The 13,783-nt window shown below is 51.8% G+C and overlaps 2 protein-coding genes across 3 annotated transcripts in view; one reads left to right on the top strand and one right to left on the bottom strand.

Annotated features, from left to right (window-relative positions):
- Med12l (mediator complex subunit 12L) overlaps positions 1–13,783 on the top strand; it is a 263,138-nt gene that overhangs the window by 121,231 nt on the left and 128,124 nt on the right. The window lies entirely within an intron of this gene.
- The window catches only part of P2ry14 (purinergic receptor P2Y14), a 32,519-nt gene that overhangs the window by 17,712 nt on the left and 1,024 nt on the right, over positions 1–13,783 (bottom strand). The window lies entirely within an intron of this gene.

The raw sequence follows: 13,783 nt of genomic DNA on the forward strand, positions 1-13,783 counted from the left end.
CCTGGCACTGAGGGCATTTGCAGGCCAGCTGTGTGGACTATTCCTATTTAGATGCAGGACTGTGGGTCAGAAAGATCCACAAGCCGAGTAGCTCAGGGGAGGTGGAGTACTCCAGACACCTCCTGGTGCCTATTTTTCATCTGATTTTACCTGTTTGCACATTGGTGAATTCTGTTGGCTTGAGGTTGGCAAAGGGACTTTAGAATGCCGTGATGTGGCTGCCTTGTATGAATCAGGCCAAGAACCCGCCCCGTGGTTTTCTTCTTCTTCCTTCCATGAATGATGGAGCCAGGGCCTCTACTCTCTGGCCAGCGTTCCTGCTGGGCTCTAGCCCTCCCACTGTCTTCTAGGGCAGGGTTGATCGATTTAGGATTACTTCTGGGACTGTCTTCCTGGCCCCCCTTGTGCCTGCAGGGGGAATTCTTGGCTTCTCTGAGTCTTGGGGGACAGTGACCTTCTGGACTGTGTGTTCTGAGGAACGTGGTGTCTTTCTCACTTTAGATCTGTTCGCTCTGGACTTCCTCAGCCCCCATCTCCTGAAGCACCCCACAGGGGAGGCTTGGGGGAGCCTTGCCTTCACAGGCATGCTCAAGTTGGAGAATCAATGTCGACTAAGTTTCTAACAGTGCTGGGTTGGGAACGCCTTTCAGAGTTTGACAAAGGCCAGAGAGCTGTTGGAGGGCATTGTGGAGTAGCAGGGGACGCGTGTGCCGCTGAGGAACGAGGCTAGACCAAGCATACTGTTCTGTGGCGTGTGTCCTATCAGGATCACTAGATTCTAGGTCATGTGAGTGATTATTTTTGAGAACTTATTATTCATCTCCAGTAGCCAAAGTAGTCCTGGGCTGTAGTTTGCCCCCGGAGTGTGGTGGGAAGAGTTTGCCTCCTGACATCCTGCAGACGTGAATGCTGGGCTCTTGGTGCGCGTAGGCACGGCCCGGGGCTGTGCTGGCACCTGGTGCTCAGACACAGACCAGACCTGGTGGAACCTAGGGCCTGCCCCTGCCAGTGCGGAGGGAGTGGGTGAGTCCTGTTTCACTTCACACACTTAATTTCAGAAAGTTTATAAGGGATGCATAGTTATCGTGGATGCATTAGAAAATAAAGTAGACAGAAGAAGAAACGAGATAACTGGCAAATTTATCCTTGGTAGCCAGTCATTTTGTTGTAAATGGTAAGCTACAAGATGGGGGTAGGAGCCCCTGGTGACGTGACTTCTGGAAGGGAGTCTGTACCTCTCAGCCACATTGATGGAGCCTGAGATTTGTTGAGGTCTAATAGTACTGAGTTCTAAGTGGGACTGTCAGATGCTGTCCTTCGCTCCCAGACACTGAGTTGCTGGAACCTGGTAGCTGGTGAGGTCAGTTAGAGGGCAGGTTGGTGGGGTACCCCGAGGTTCAGTGTTTTCCTGAGGCCACACAGCTGGTTAGGTTTGCCTTGAGGCCCTGTGATACCCTGTGACACCCTGCCCCCAGTGGCTCTCGGGTGGTGCCAGAGTCCCCGTGTGAGTGCTATGGGATCAGAGCACTGCACGGTGAGGTGGGTGCTGATTAGCCACTCAGGGTGTGCACGGCTGGGCTTCTGGGACACCCAATGCCCCCAGGGCCTCACCTGGATCCCTCTCCCTTTCCCTGGCCACCTCCTGTGTGGCTGCTAAGACTCTGCCGATGGGGGCCTCCCCAACTCCCCTGGAGATGACAGGTGTCCAGGTCACTTTAAGCCTGTGACATTCCAGTTTCTGTGCAGCACATTTATGCACATCTGGTTCCAGAAGGGTCCGCATACACGCTGCTTTCACAATGTTCTGCCTTCGCAGGGTCGGGCAGAGTGACTGCACTCATTGGGCCTTTAGCTAACATCTGTCTGTGAAGTTGCTGTGCACTGTGACCTGAGCTTCATGCCGATTTGGGTCATACTCACTTTCCAAAATGTCACGGGCTTAACAAACCTCTGCATGTTTCACTGTTAACTCAATTTTCTTAAAATATTTCCCAGAACACTAAGTGGAAACTTTACTGCTCTCTTAAAGATATATGAGAGAAAAACTCCAAGAGCAAATTGACTGAACACACTCGCAAGACTTCCCCTTGTCCTGGCACAACATGGAGTGCAGCCTTGGGGCTGGAGCCCCCAGTTCAGGTCCCCCCTGCCTACTCAGCTCTGCCTGGGTGAGTCCCTCGCCCACCTGCTATGAGGCAGCAGTTCCCTGCGTCCCTCCTGTGGTGGCAACAGCTCAATGAGAATACCCTCTGGAGGCTGCGTTGGCCATGGTGCGGTACCAAAGTGGCCTCTACCACTCAGCTCCATCTCTGGGCCTTTTCATGTTTTATTTTGAGAAAGAGTCTTGCTGAGTTGCTGAGGCTGACCTCTGATCCTCCTACCTCAGCCTCCTGAGTTGCTGGAATTTCAGGTGATCTTAAATGGGGAAAGGCAGAGAGCATGGGCAAAGGTGGGGGTCTCTCATCACTGCTTTCTCCCTGCCCCCCCTGGAGAAATTTATCCAGCAGTGGGTCCAGCGACTCTTCCACAGTTTTTAAAGCTGTGCCTTTTCCTTTTGAGCAGTGGCATTTGGATCTGTTGAAGAACCATATAGCCCTTCTCTACCCTCGGGTGTTGGGCCTCTTGCATTTCTTTTTCCTGGACTTTCTCGCCTAGTTCATTTCCCCTCAAGGCCTCCGGGGGCGCTTTGGAGCTGGCCCTCAGCACACTGCTGGAGGTGACCCTCTCTTCTGTGAGAGCTTGTTGGAGGGCTCCCAGGGAAGCTTGTGCTCCCTTAGCATAAAATTAAGTCATTGTTGGACCTGTTGTTCTAGAAGTGCAAGAGCCGGGAGCGTTGGGAGAGCTTTGCCGAATAAGGAGGAGTCGCCTGAGAGCTTTTGATTGTCCTCCAGATTGTTCCTCCTTGAACTGCATTTATGACTGAAGAGTTCCCCCGTCATGGTCAGTACTGGGAAGCAGGAGCCTCCCGTAGTAGTCCCGCCCCAGCTCCTCTGCAGGAGCTGTAGGAAGGAGGACTGTCTTGTCCCCTGCCTGGCTTCTTAGACCTGCATGGGCACTGGGGCTGGTCCCATCGTCCTTACACTAGAATCCAGGATGTGAACCTGGCCTCGTGGCCTACCAAGAGCAGCCCTGCCCATTTTCCCAACTGCATTGCCAGCGTCCTCTGCCTCATCCCTGTTGATGCCACCCTGGTCTTCTTGTTCCTTTTCCTCCTCTTCAGAGATGTCCCCTGTTTCAGGAGTGGTCCCTCCAAGGCCGGAGCTCTGCACCGACTCTGGTGGCTGTGGCAGTCTGTCCCCATCTGGCCTGACTTGCTGGTTCCTCTGCACTGCGGGGCTGCGGGGGTCTGTGCCTGGCCCTTGGTTCAGTGGTCTGGGGTCATTGTGGGGTGGGTCACCTGTCTCTGCGGGCTGCTGCATGGCCAGCTGGTGGCATGGCACCAGGCATCACCGAGGCTCTGTGCACATCGCTGAGCCAGGGAAGGCACCAGGCAGCGGCTTCTGGTGGCTGGGATTCACGAAGCCCTCTGAGACCAATCTGCATGTTGGCGGCAGGTGCCATGGCTAGGTCTTCTGTCTCTTCAGACACGGGGGAAACGGTGCCTTTCATTTCAGGTCTCCTGGTGCGGATGTGGAATTTCTGAGAACTTTTTCTGGAAGCAGATGTTCCATGGACTGGTTTCTCACCCTTGAGCCTCATCACTCTCTGCTTTTCCTCCTGTAATTGTGTCTGACATCATGGAATCACTTCTGCTCGTCACCGCATCTCAAGTGCCACCCGCAGGCCCTGCCCCCATGTCTCCCATCCCCCCTCAAATCAGTGGGACAGTTTTACAGTCTGCATGTCCCAGGCTCCTCCCAAGGGGAGTAGGAAGTGTGCAGCTAGCGGCTCAGCTTAAAGCATCCTCTTCACCAGGAGGAATCTGTGCTTGCGGGGGGAGCACACGGATGCAGTCATCTCGTGGCCCTGGTGTCTGGGTGGTCCGAACAGCTCTGGTCAGGAGCACTATGTGCTCGTATGTGGGGTCCTCAGTGGCTGCTGAGGTTTTCTTTGGCGATGTGCTCAGTGCCCTTAGCCTGCTGCCCAGGCTTCTCCTCACCTTCAGTACCTTTCTCCCCAGAGATGCTCCGCACACAGCGCTGCGTTGGAGGCTTTGGGCCAAGCAGGCTCCTGCTCCTGCTCCTGCTCCTGCGGGTTGGCAGAGGCCCGTCTGACTTCTGTTAAGTGATCAGAGTTCCCCTCAAAGCCTTCGCCATGGGCATGGCATCTTCTCTGAGGGACAGATGAGGGCTGGGGTGCATTGCCAGTCACTGTGCCCAGTGGAGCATGGGCTTGGCACATCCAGGCCCCGGGTGGATTCCCAAGAACCACCTCTGCACAGAGAGTGCGAACTCGCCCGAAGCAGCCTGCCAAAGAGCCCGTGAGCTATGGAACCCCGTCACTGCCTGTATTTTGATATTCCAAAAGAAAGAGACCTCTAGGTTTGCATTTACTGTTCCCACCAGCCGAATGCAGTTCCTTGTTGAGCCAGTGACACAGGGCTGACAGGCCACCTGGACTGTGGACATTGTCACACTGAACTTGCACAGAGCTCTGGTGCCCTGTGCTGTCCCTCCTCTCTGGTGTTTCTCCCTACCACAGCAGTGTTGGTAGGTAAGAATAGGAGGCGCTGTGCTCTTTTTTCTGGAATGTTCTTTTCTAGCAACTAGATGATTTCAAGTGTGTGAGAAGGTGAGGAGCAAGTAGTGTGGACCGATCAGGAGAAAGGGACTGTGACTCAGATAACAGCCTGGGGACAAGGTGGCGAGGCCAGTCAGTGGGCCACCTGGTGAGGGGGAGCAGATGGCGCCGTAGACCCTGTGGAAGGGCAGGCCACCTGCAGGCAGGGAGCAGCCTGTGGTGGGATTCTGTGACCCGGACGCCCCTCCTGGCTCTCCTGGGGTGCTTCCCTGTGATTCAGAGCGACTGTCACGGGAGGTGATGTTGGTGAAGGTGTCTATCCTGGGACGCCAGGGAGTGTGTTCTTCCAACCAAGGTCTGTTCTGCCAGCCACTGACACCATTCACTTAACACTTCATAGATTGTATATGTCCTGTGATGATTTCTTTTATTAAACTGGGAGTTTGTTTTTTCCTTTCTTCCTTTTGTCCTTTGGCTGTGGGAAGGATTATGCATGTAGAAAGCCAAGATAATGCCAGGCGCAGTAGCACACACTTGTAACCCCCGGGTGAAGTAGGCTGAGACAGGAGGATGGCGCGTTTGAGACCAGCTTCAGCAACTTAGGCCCTAAGCAACTTAGTGAGACTCTGTCTTAAAATAAAATATAATGAAAAGGGCTGGGGATGAGTGGTTAAGCGCCCCTGGGCTCTCTCCTTCCTACCAAAAACCAACCAAATAAAAACAAAACAAAATAAAGGCATGATAATAACTGGGTGCTATTAAGGAAATGGAGATAATTGAAATACTTGATGAGAAAAGGATGGATGGAACTTACTTGATGAGCATGGAACTTACCCAGATTAAAGTAGCTAATCATGAAACTATTTAAAAAAAAAATCAAGTTTATACAATGTTTTCTTTTTTCTTCTTTTCTACCCTAAATTCCAAGCAACTATTGTTGATAGCCTTGTGAATCTGGTAGTCATTAAAAACTGAGGGTCCAGCGTGGTGCTGAGGAGTGCCTCGGCCTCCGGAGACCTCCCATGGCCCCTCCCGGTGCCACCAGCGAGTGGAGGGAGAGGAGCCGACCTGCGAGCAGGGCTCTAGTCCCAGGACAACCCCGGGAGAGGCAGCTCTTCCTTTCCTCGAGTACACCCCGTTGTCCTGGCAGACCTGTTCATTTTTCCACACCCCGTGGATCAGCAAGCGTTTTCCGGCCTGTTCAGTGTGTGCTCTCTTAGCAAAGTCTGAAGGGTGTGGGTCAGGGTTGTTAGGAGGGGCTGGGGAGTCATCGCTATCTGAACAGCACGCATGATTCTCTTCATGATTCTCTGAGTTGACATGTTTTCAAGAAGAAATTCTAGTACCATTTTTCAGAGCCATCTAAATCCTATAAAATAACACCAGTGTTTCAGGCCATAAAAAATATGTCCCCCGAGAGCGATATTTTTAAATGTTTATATTACTCGGTTCTAAGTCTTCTGCAGAGCTGCTGTGAATCACTGTTTTATGGAGCCTAATTCATTAAAGAGAATTCAGCCTACACTAATGACATGGTAATTTAGTTAATCTAATGTATATTCAAAGAAGAAGGAAATCTTGTGACCTGCCATTCTCTGTTCTCAGTGACAATTAAACTGCTGTTTATACAGAAAGAGAAGCTTGGGATTGTCCTGCCCTGGTCAGAGGCTGGTCCTGGGCAGGGCTGGGATCCAGTGCTGAGTGGCGGTTCCAGTGTGTTCCTGTGGGTGCTGCTCATACCTTCCCTTCCAGCAGGGTGTCACCAAGGCTGAGCCTAGGCCTTAGGGGCTTTAGAAACACTGTCCCCTAGCCTGGAGGCATTAGTGAGCGGGGAGGGTTGTGTGTCACACCCTTGTTCTGTGTCCAGAGCTGTTTCTGAGTACAGTGGAGGACTCACAGAAGCAATTCAAGATGTAGCACACCCCTAAGATAAGACCAACCCACAGAACCTCTGGACCAGACCAGGGAGGACCTTCCCAGACTGCGTAGGTCAGGATGTCTCAAGACACAAAACGTGCTGACCTTACAGGGAAGACGCAATCAAGTCAACCTTATCAAAACTTAAAAGCTTCCATTTTTCCAAGGACACCATTTAGCAAATGAAGGTGGGCCACAGCTGGGAGGAGGTGGCCACACAACTACACATCTCCATTCAAGGGCTGAGACTTGAAGGAACGCTGGCTGCAGAGTTCTTAGAAAGAGACAGCTCAATTACAAACAATGGCCAAAGGACACGAGCAGCTCATAAGGATGCTCAGTGGCATTAGTCTAGGGAAATGAAAAGTAAAGTGACTGTTACGTGTACTCCACCCCTGCCAGACGGGCCCAGGGTAACAGCAGCAGAACCCACCCCACCTGCCAGTGCCGAGCTGGCAGGAAGCGGGGTAGCTAGTGCCTTCAGGGCTTCTTGGTTGGACTGTAAATTAGCAGCTCTATTTTGGAAAACAGCTTGGTGGCTTCTTTATTAACGGAGACAGGCTGCTGCGGCGGGACCTCCTGCCTTGACTCCTGGCTGTGTGTGTCTAGACTGTCTGTAGCCACTTTATTCTCAGTAGCCCCAGACTGGGCACGCTCATCAGCTAGCTGAAAAGGACAAGTGAATTATGATGTCCTCATTGAGTAAAATGACTCTGTGACCAGAAGGGTCAATACATGTCATGCAAAGGGAGAATTTCATGTTAGAGCCACAGGGGCATGTGCCACGCAAGTCCAGCTGCAGGCAGGTCCACTGCTGGTAAACGGGCACCGGGCCTGGGAATCGGGAGGGGTGCCCGTGGCTGGAGGGACACAGGCAGATTTGTGATGGGCTTGTTCTGTCCCATTGCCTGTAGTTTATGCCCCTAGTGATGTCAGTGGGGACAAGTCACAGGCACTTGCTCTTGCAGCTGGCTGGGTGCTGAGTAGACTGTGACCTTATTACATGATGTGTATGTGATGGAGGACTTTGAAGGTGGTAGAGATGGCAAGGGGTATGTGCCCAGAGCCATCAGGAAGAGGCAGGTTAGGCAGCAAAGGCCTCTGGGCAAGAGGAAGTTTGTATTGTGGGTCCCCCACCCCCGCCCAACAGAGATTGAACCCAGGGGTGCCCTACCACTGAGCCACATCCACAGCCCTTTTTGTTTTTTATTTTGAGACAGGGTCTGACTACATTGCTGAGGCTGGCCTTGAACTTGCAGTCCTCCTGACTCGGCCTCCCGAGTCCTGGGATTATAGGTGCCATTGGGCCCAGCTGTGACTATAATTTCCCCGATTGCCAACTTTGTACCAGGCATCTGATAATTCTTACAATGATTCTTTAGATGGCCATTTGTATTCTAGTTTGACAGATGAGTAAACCAAGCAGGCAGAAGCTTAGAGGCAGGCTGGGGTTGGAATCTGTTACGTCATGAGACCTACACTCTGCTCCTGAGAAAGAAGATGGCGGCATGCTTACCCATACCATCCCCTTTCAGGGCAGCTGATGGGTACCAGCTGGTGCCTGCTGCACAAGGACAATGAAACGAGTCATCAAGGAACTTTCTTGAGGTTCATCAGAGTGGATGGTGTAGCCGAGAGTTGAAACTCGCAACACATACGTTTTCTCTGTTGTGCTCCTAGTCACAGGACTGGCTGTCCCCTAGAGAGAGCAGGGCACGGACTCTCCTGAGCAGGGCAGGAGTGACTTAAATCAGTCCTGCATAGCCCCTGGGTTCGTGTGCCACTGGGTGGGACCTGTTCTTCCAGGGACTTCAGAGCCCCTGTTTGGGTCTGAGTTTTTTTTCTCGCATGATTTCTTGAGTATGTTAAGATTCTCACACTCCTTGAAGAAAACCGAGAAACTGGGCATGACTGCTGTTGTGCCACCTGTGTGACTTATGAAGGACAGTCAGTATCTCTGCCTGGTTGGTGACCATACTGAGAAGAGGGGGCCTGGGCACAGGGGGTTGGGGCACATGTGCCTTCTGTGCTCCTGCTATGTAAGGGAGACATTTACTCTCTTCTAAAGATGACGTCCACTCCTGTGCTTTGGGTTAGCCACCTGCCTCAGCATGCCAGTCCTGAGGACTGCTGGCAGGCTTTGTGGTCACGAGGACAGCTGGCCTTAGTTTTGTTTTCATCTCAGACCCCATCCTTCCACTTCCCCTTTTCACTTCTAGGAAGGAAGGCAGTGCTTACAGATGTCTTTATAGTGGGGAAGTGGCAGCAGACACTTGGGCTGACACAGGTAGGCAGATTCAGAAGACCGAGAAGGCGCCCCTCCCTAGGACACCTCCTGGGACCTCTAAAGGACTAAGTGTCATTTCCATGTTCTCTTTCTGTCATCAGTACTTACAAAGGCTGTCAACCATCCCAGGCTTATGTTAGGGGTGGGAGGGACCAGTGCTGGCTGGCTGCTGATGAAATCGAAGTCTCTAACATCTCTATACAGGAAATAAAAGTGCAATCCAATAAGTCACGATAGGCCCAGAAATTACTGCCATGACCAGCCTCTGTCAGCCCTGGGGAGATAGTGACAGTGTTTAGGTGTGGCCTCTGGCCTCTAACCTGCTAGAATGGGAGCACCCCTAGGGCAGGGTCCCTAGCATCTGGGACAATAGGTGCTGCACAGTGAGGAACCCATGTTTGTTGAATGAATAAACGACAGAACTATCCTTAGGGTGGGAAGGGGATTTGTCCCTCCTGCATAGCAGCGTGGAAATAACCATCAGGAGAAGCCTGAGTGAGCTCACTCCCAATCTCTGATCTCAGGGCTAGTCTCACTGGGAAAACCCCATAGGCAAAGGCTGAGTCTTCCAACATGGTCTCTCTCACTGTGGGAGCTGGACTCGCTTCATGTCTGCTTGCTGTAAACAGTCTCAGAATCCAGTGAGGAGCAGGTTATTTGCCGGGTGCCACCCTAAGTGTCCTGTGTACCCATGATGCACTGACCCATTTGGGCAAGCCTCGGAGGCCACATGGCTCCTCTATCTCTCCCCCCACTCCCCCCATCTCACCCTCTCTCCCTCCCTCTCTCTCCTTCTCTCTCTCTTTCCCCTTCTCTTCCTCTCTCTCACACTCCCTCCCTCTCCCCCCTCCACACACTCTCCCTCCATCCCTCTCCCCTCTCCCCCCTCCACTGTCTCTGTCTCCCTCCCCCCTCCCTCTCCCTTGCCTATCTCTGTCTCCCTCCCTTTCCCTTCTCCCTCCCCCTCTCCCTTTCTCTCCCTCTCTCTCTCCCTCTCCCTCTTCTTCTCCACTGCCTCCCTCTGTCTCCCTCCCTGTCCCCTCTCTCCCGCTCCCTCTCTCCCGCCCCCCTCTCTCCCGCCCTCTTCTCTCCCTCTCCCTCCCTCTCTTTCTCTTTCTCTCCCTCTCCCTCCCTCCCCACTGCCTCCCACTGTCTCCCTCCTCCCCTCCCTCTCCCTCCCTCTCTCCCTCCCTCTCCTTCCTTCTCTCCCCCTCTCTCTCCCTCTCCCTCCCTCTCTCCTGATAGCAGCAGGTGCTGTTTTATTGGGTGGCAGCCCTCACCCCTCTGTCTCCCTATCTGAAAGCTGAGGGCCAGAGTGTGATGTGAGGCCTTTGATGCTTTCCAGAAACAAAAGCTGGGCGACTGCAGGGAAGAATCAAAGGCCAGCAATTTACTTTACTCTGAGCAAAGGCAGAGATTTCAAAGGAATCTTAATTGACCAGATCCAAGGATGGGTGACCAGTATTGTGTTTGATGTTGGAAGAGCAGGTGGCTGGCTCTGTGGTAAACATGGTTTTCTGTGAATTACTAGTGTCACATGACGATGGTAAAAAATGAGGTGAATGAGTTACTTCCTAGGCCTGTCCTCTTTTAGGGTGTTATGGGGAAGAGGAACCGCCCAGCATGGAGGAGGTCTGACAGGATTGTGGGGGCCTGTGCAGGAGCCTCGGCCCCCGGGATGCCGGACCTTGGCCTCTCACTCGAGGCCCATGGTTTGGGGGCGCACTGTGAAGATGGGGAGCTGGACAAAGCGGGCTCCTCTAACTGCAGCTCAGACTCGGGGGCAGCAGGCCTTTGATACCCGTGGGGGCTATGGTGTGGCACCCTGCCGCAGACCATGTCTGACACACGGAGCCCCTTTTAGCATCCCGCCTGCATTGGAAGGGTGGCCATGTCCTTTGTTTTCCAACCAGGACATGTTTGAGATAGAAAGGGAGCACACTTTACAGTTTTCCCAGATAGCAGGGAAAGCGGGACGGGCCCAGGACCTGGGTCACTCTATTTGGGAGCTCAGAAGCGAGGATGCGGCCCGTCCTATCCCCAGGACGGCATGTGAAAACTGAGTTCTAGCCCTGGAGTTTCCACGTCGTTCCCTGGTGGTGCTGACGGGCCACGCTTTTAGGACTGCGCTCCACAGATGTGGCACTCGTGGGTTGAAGAGGAAAATTCTGGCTGAAGGGATTCCTGTAGCTGTCATCTCCTGTACTAGCCAGCTCTGCAGGTGAAGATGCTAAGTGGACCAGGGCAGAATGAGCCTGTCATGTGAACTGTCCCAGGCCGGGGCAGTCCTTGGAGCACGGAGACGGCAGGTGCTGCTAGGCTGAGCCTCCTTGCCCACCTACCCAGGAAGCACTGGGGCTGGAGGCAGCAAACCTGACCTCTGGATTCTCAAATAGAGCCCTGGGCCTCAGAGGCCCCCACCCGGATTCACCCAGAGAGCATTTTATCCAGTGAACCTAGTTTTAGGGACTCGTATCCTGTCTACTCAGAGGTCCATATCAGCATCTTGGGTCAATCAGAATGTCTTGACCCAGCCTCCTCCCTCCTGTGATCCAGAATAATTACATTAATAGTTAATGTAATGATAGGAGCTTGCTGATGGCTACATTGATGACAGCAGTCTCCTAACTGCATTGCAATAGGGTCTGGGGGGGGGGTTGCTAGCGTGCTGTTGTGGGTTCTCAGGGGTCCACTCTTGTTTACTAATTAACCAGCTTAGATTGGGAGACTTCCAGTGTCTTATTGGAAAGGTCTATGTGAATTTGGGGTTCATTGGTAGATGAAAGTGTGGCTCTCGGGACATCAGCTTCAAGGTCACCAGGAAATTTGTTAGCAATGTGAATTTTAAAGGTCCAACTCAGACTTAGTGAATGAGAAGGTCTAGCTGGGTCCAGCTCAGGGATAGATAGTGGATTTATTTATCTGTCTGTCTATTTATTTTTAACAATCCCTCCCGAGATTCTCAGGATTAAAGTGTGAAAGACACTGTTGTGGCAACACTGTTTGTCTTATCTGTTCTGACCCGCTCCACAGGGGTGCTGAAACCTCTGAATTGTGGTCCAGTTGCTTGACATGTAATTACACAAGCTTTGGCTTGCTGAAGTCCTCTGACAGGGTGGAAACAGGGTCCGTCCTTATGACCCACGCTTCCCACATTAGCTCGCTAAGGACATTGCAGATATTATCAGATTTTACCCTTGCAGCACCGAGGCCTGGCTCAGGAGCTGGGTGTCGCTTAGGGCGCTGGGTGGACTGGGCCTCAGCGGGAGGCTTACTTGGTGCCTTCTTTCCCAGGGGAACCATCAGCAGTGTGCCCCTCTAATTCTCTCAACTTTCAGAGGCTCTCCCCTCTCTGCTGCTGCTCCCCTCCTTCCTGTTTAAAGATGTCCGTGATAATTATAATCTGATGTTTTTACTGTAACTTTTGCCAAAGTGTGTGCACAGCACTGGAGATTGAGAGGGTCTAAGGTCCTAGGGGTTGGTGACTGAAGGCCAGATGGGAGGACAGGGGGTTGGTGACTGGTGGCTGGGTGGGAGGAGACAAGGGTTGGTGAAGTGGCGGGAGACGTGTGGCCCTGGCACAGCTGGCCAACTGTAGTCCTGTGGGGTAGGGGTCCTGTGTGTGCCCGGGGGTGTCAGTTCTTGTGAGGTCTGAGAGGCAGCCTTGCTGAGGCTGGCTGCGCCCTGGGTACCTGCTTCCTCAGTGTGCAGAGGGCTCAGCGGCACTTCAGCTATGGGAGCTCTTTCCCCACCCTCTGCCACTTCCCCTCAGGGTGTATGGTATCCGAGTGTCTCGGTGCCCTTCTTCCTCACTGAGGCGAATGGACACAGCAGCCTGGGCTTCCTGTGTTAGACAGTCTGTACCTGTGTGTGTGCACTGGGGATATTTGTGTACGTACTTAGCAGTTTCATTGAAGTCTAAGATTTTGTGTGTTTACAAATCCTAAAATCTGTTATTTTGATATTTTGTAGTATTGCCTTCTTATTTTTAACTTTATGTCTACTTTTAGTACTAAAATGATTTTTTAAGTTTGTTGTGTTTTTAAAAAGATGAATTTACAAACTATAATAATTTTTTTTCCAGTGGGGTTAATCTTCTCCACAGGATTAATTGTCCTTGTTTAAAATGTACCTACCCAAATGTGATGGCGAATGCCTGTAATCTCCACAGCCCGAGGGGCTGAGGCAGGAGGATCACAAATTCAAATCCAGCCTTAATGACTTAGTGAGACCTTGTCTCAAAATAAAAAGTGCTGGGGATGTGGCTCAGGGGCAGAGTGCTTGCCTGCCTTGTGCAGTGCCTTGAGTTCAATCCCTGATGACCCCCTGCCCCCAAATCCACACACAGGCAGACTGAGCCACCAGGAGATGGCATGGAAGCGGTTGAATATGCTGATACTGAGAGTCTGTGCTATAATTCCCCACATGTAATTTCAATGTATAATGTTTAAAGTATTTGAAGTACTTTAGCTGATTAGTCATAGCCATGAGTAGAACTGAACATTTTGCTATGCACAGGGTATTTTCGTGGCTTATAATTTTTTATAAAGATTTCCAAAATATTATACGAGTTGCCAGGAGAGTTAACATTCCCAATAGTGAGAAGGTCGACGCTTGTCCTCTCTGTGTACAAATAGATACGACTCTCTGTTCACACATGTAATTGCCAACAAAACACACGCACTCTGACTTCCATGTAATATTGTAGAAATGGGTTTTGTAGTCTTAAGAAAGCAATTTTGATACACATTTACAAGCTTTTGAAATGTTTGCCCTGGGGGTGAGTGCCTTTTCAGCATTTCCTTCAGTGTCTCTTCATTAGGGATACAGTTGACAACCACAATTAAGAATCCCAAATAATCAACAATGACAGTAGTATTTCAGGCTCCCTAAAGTCCA

The sequence above is a fragment of the Marmota flaviventris genome, chromosome 8 (assembly GCF_047511675.1).
Source record: "Marmota flaviventris isolate mMarFla1 chromosome 8, mMarFla1.hap1, whole genome shotgun sequence".
Classification (NCBI taxonomy): Eukaryota; Metazoa; Chordata; class Mammalia; order Rodentia; family Sciuridae; genus Marmota; species Marmota flaviventris.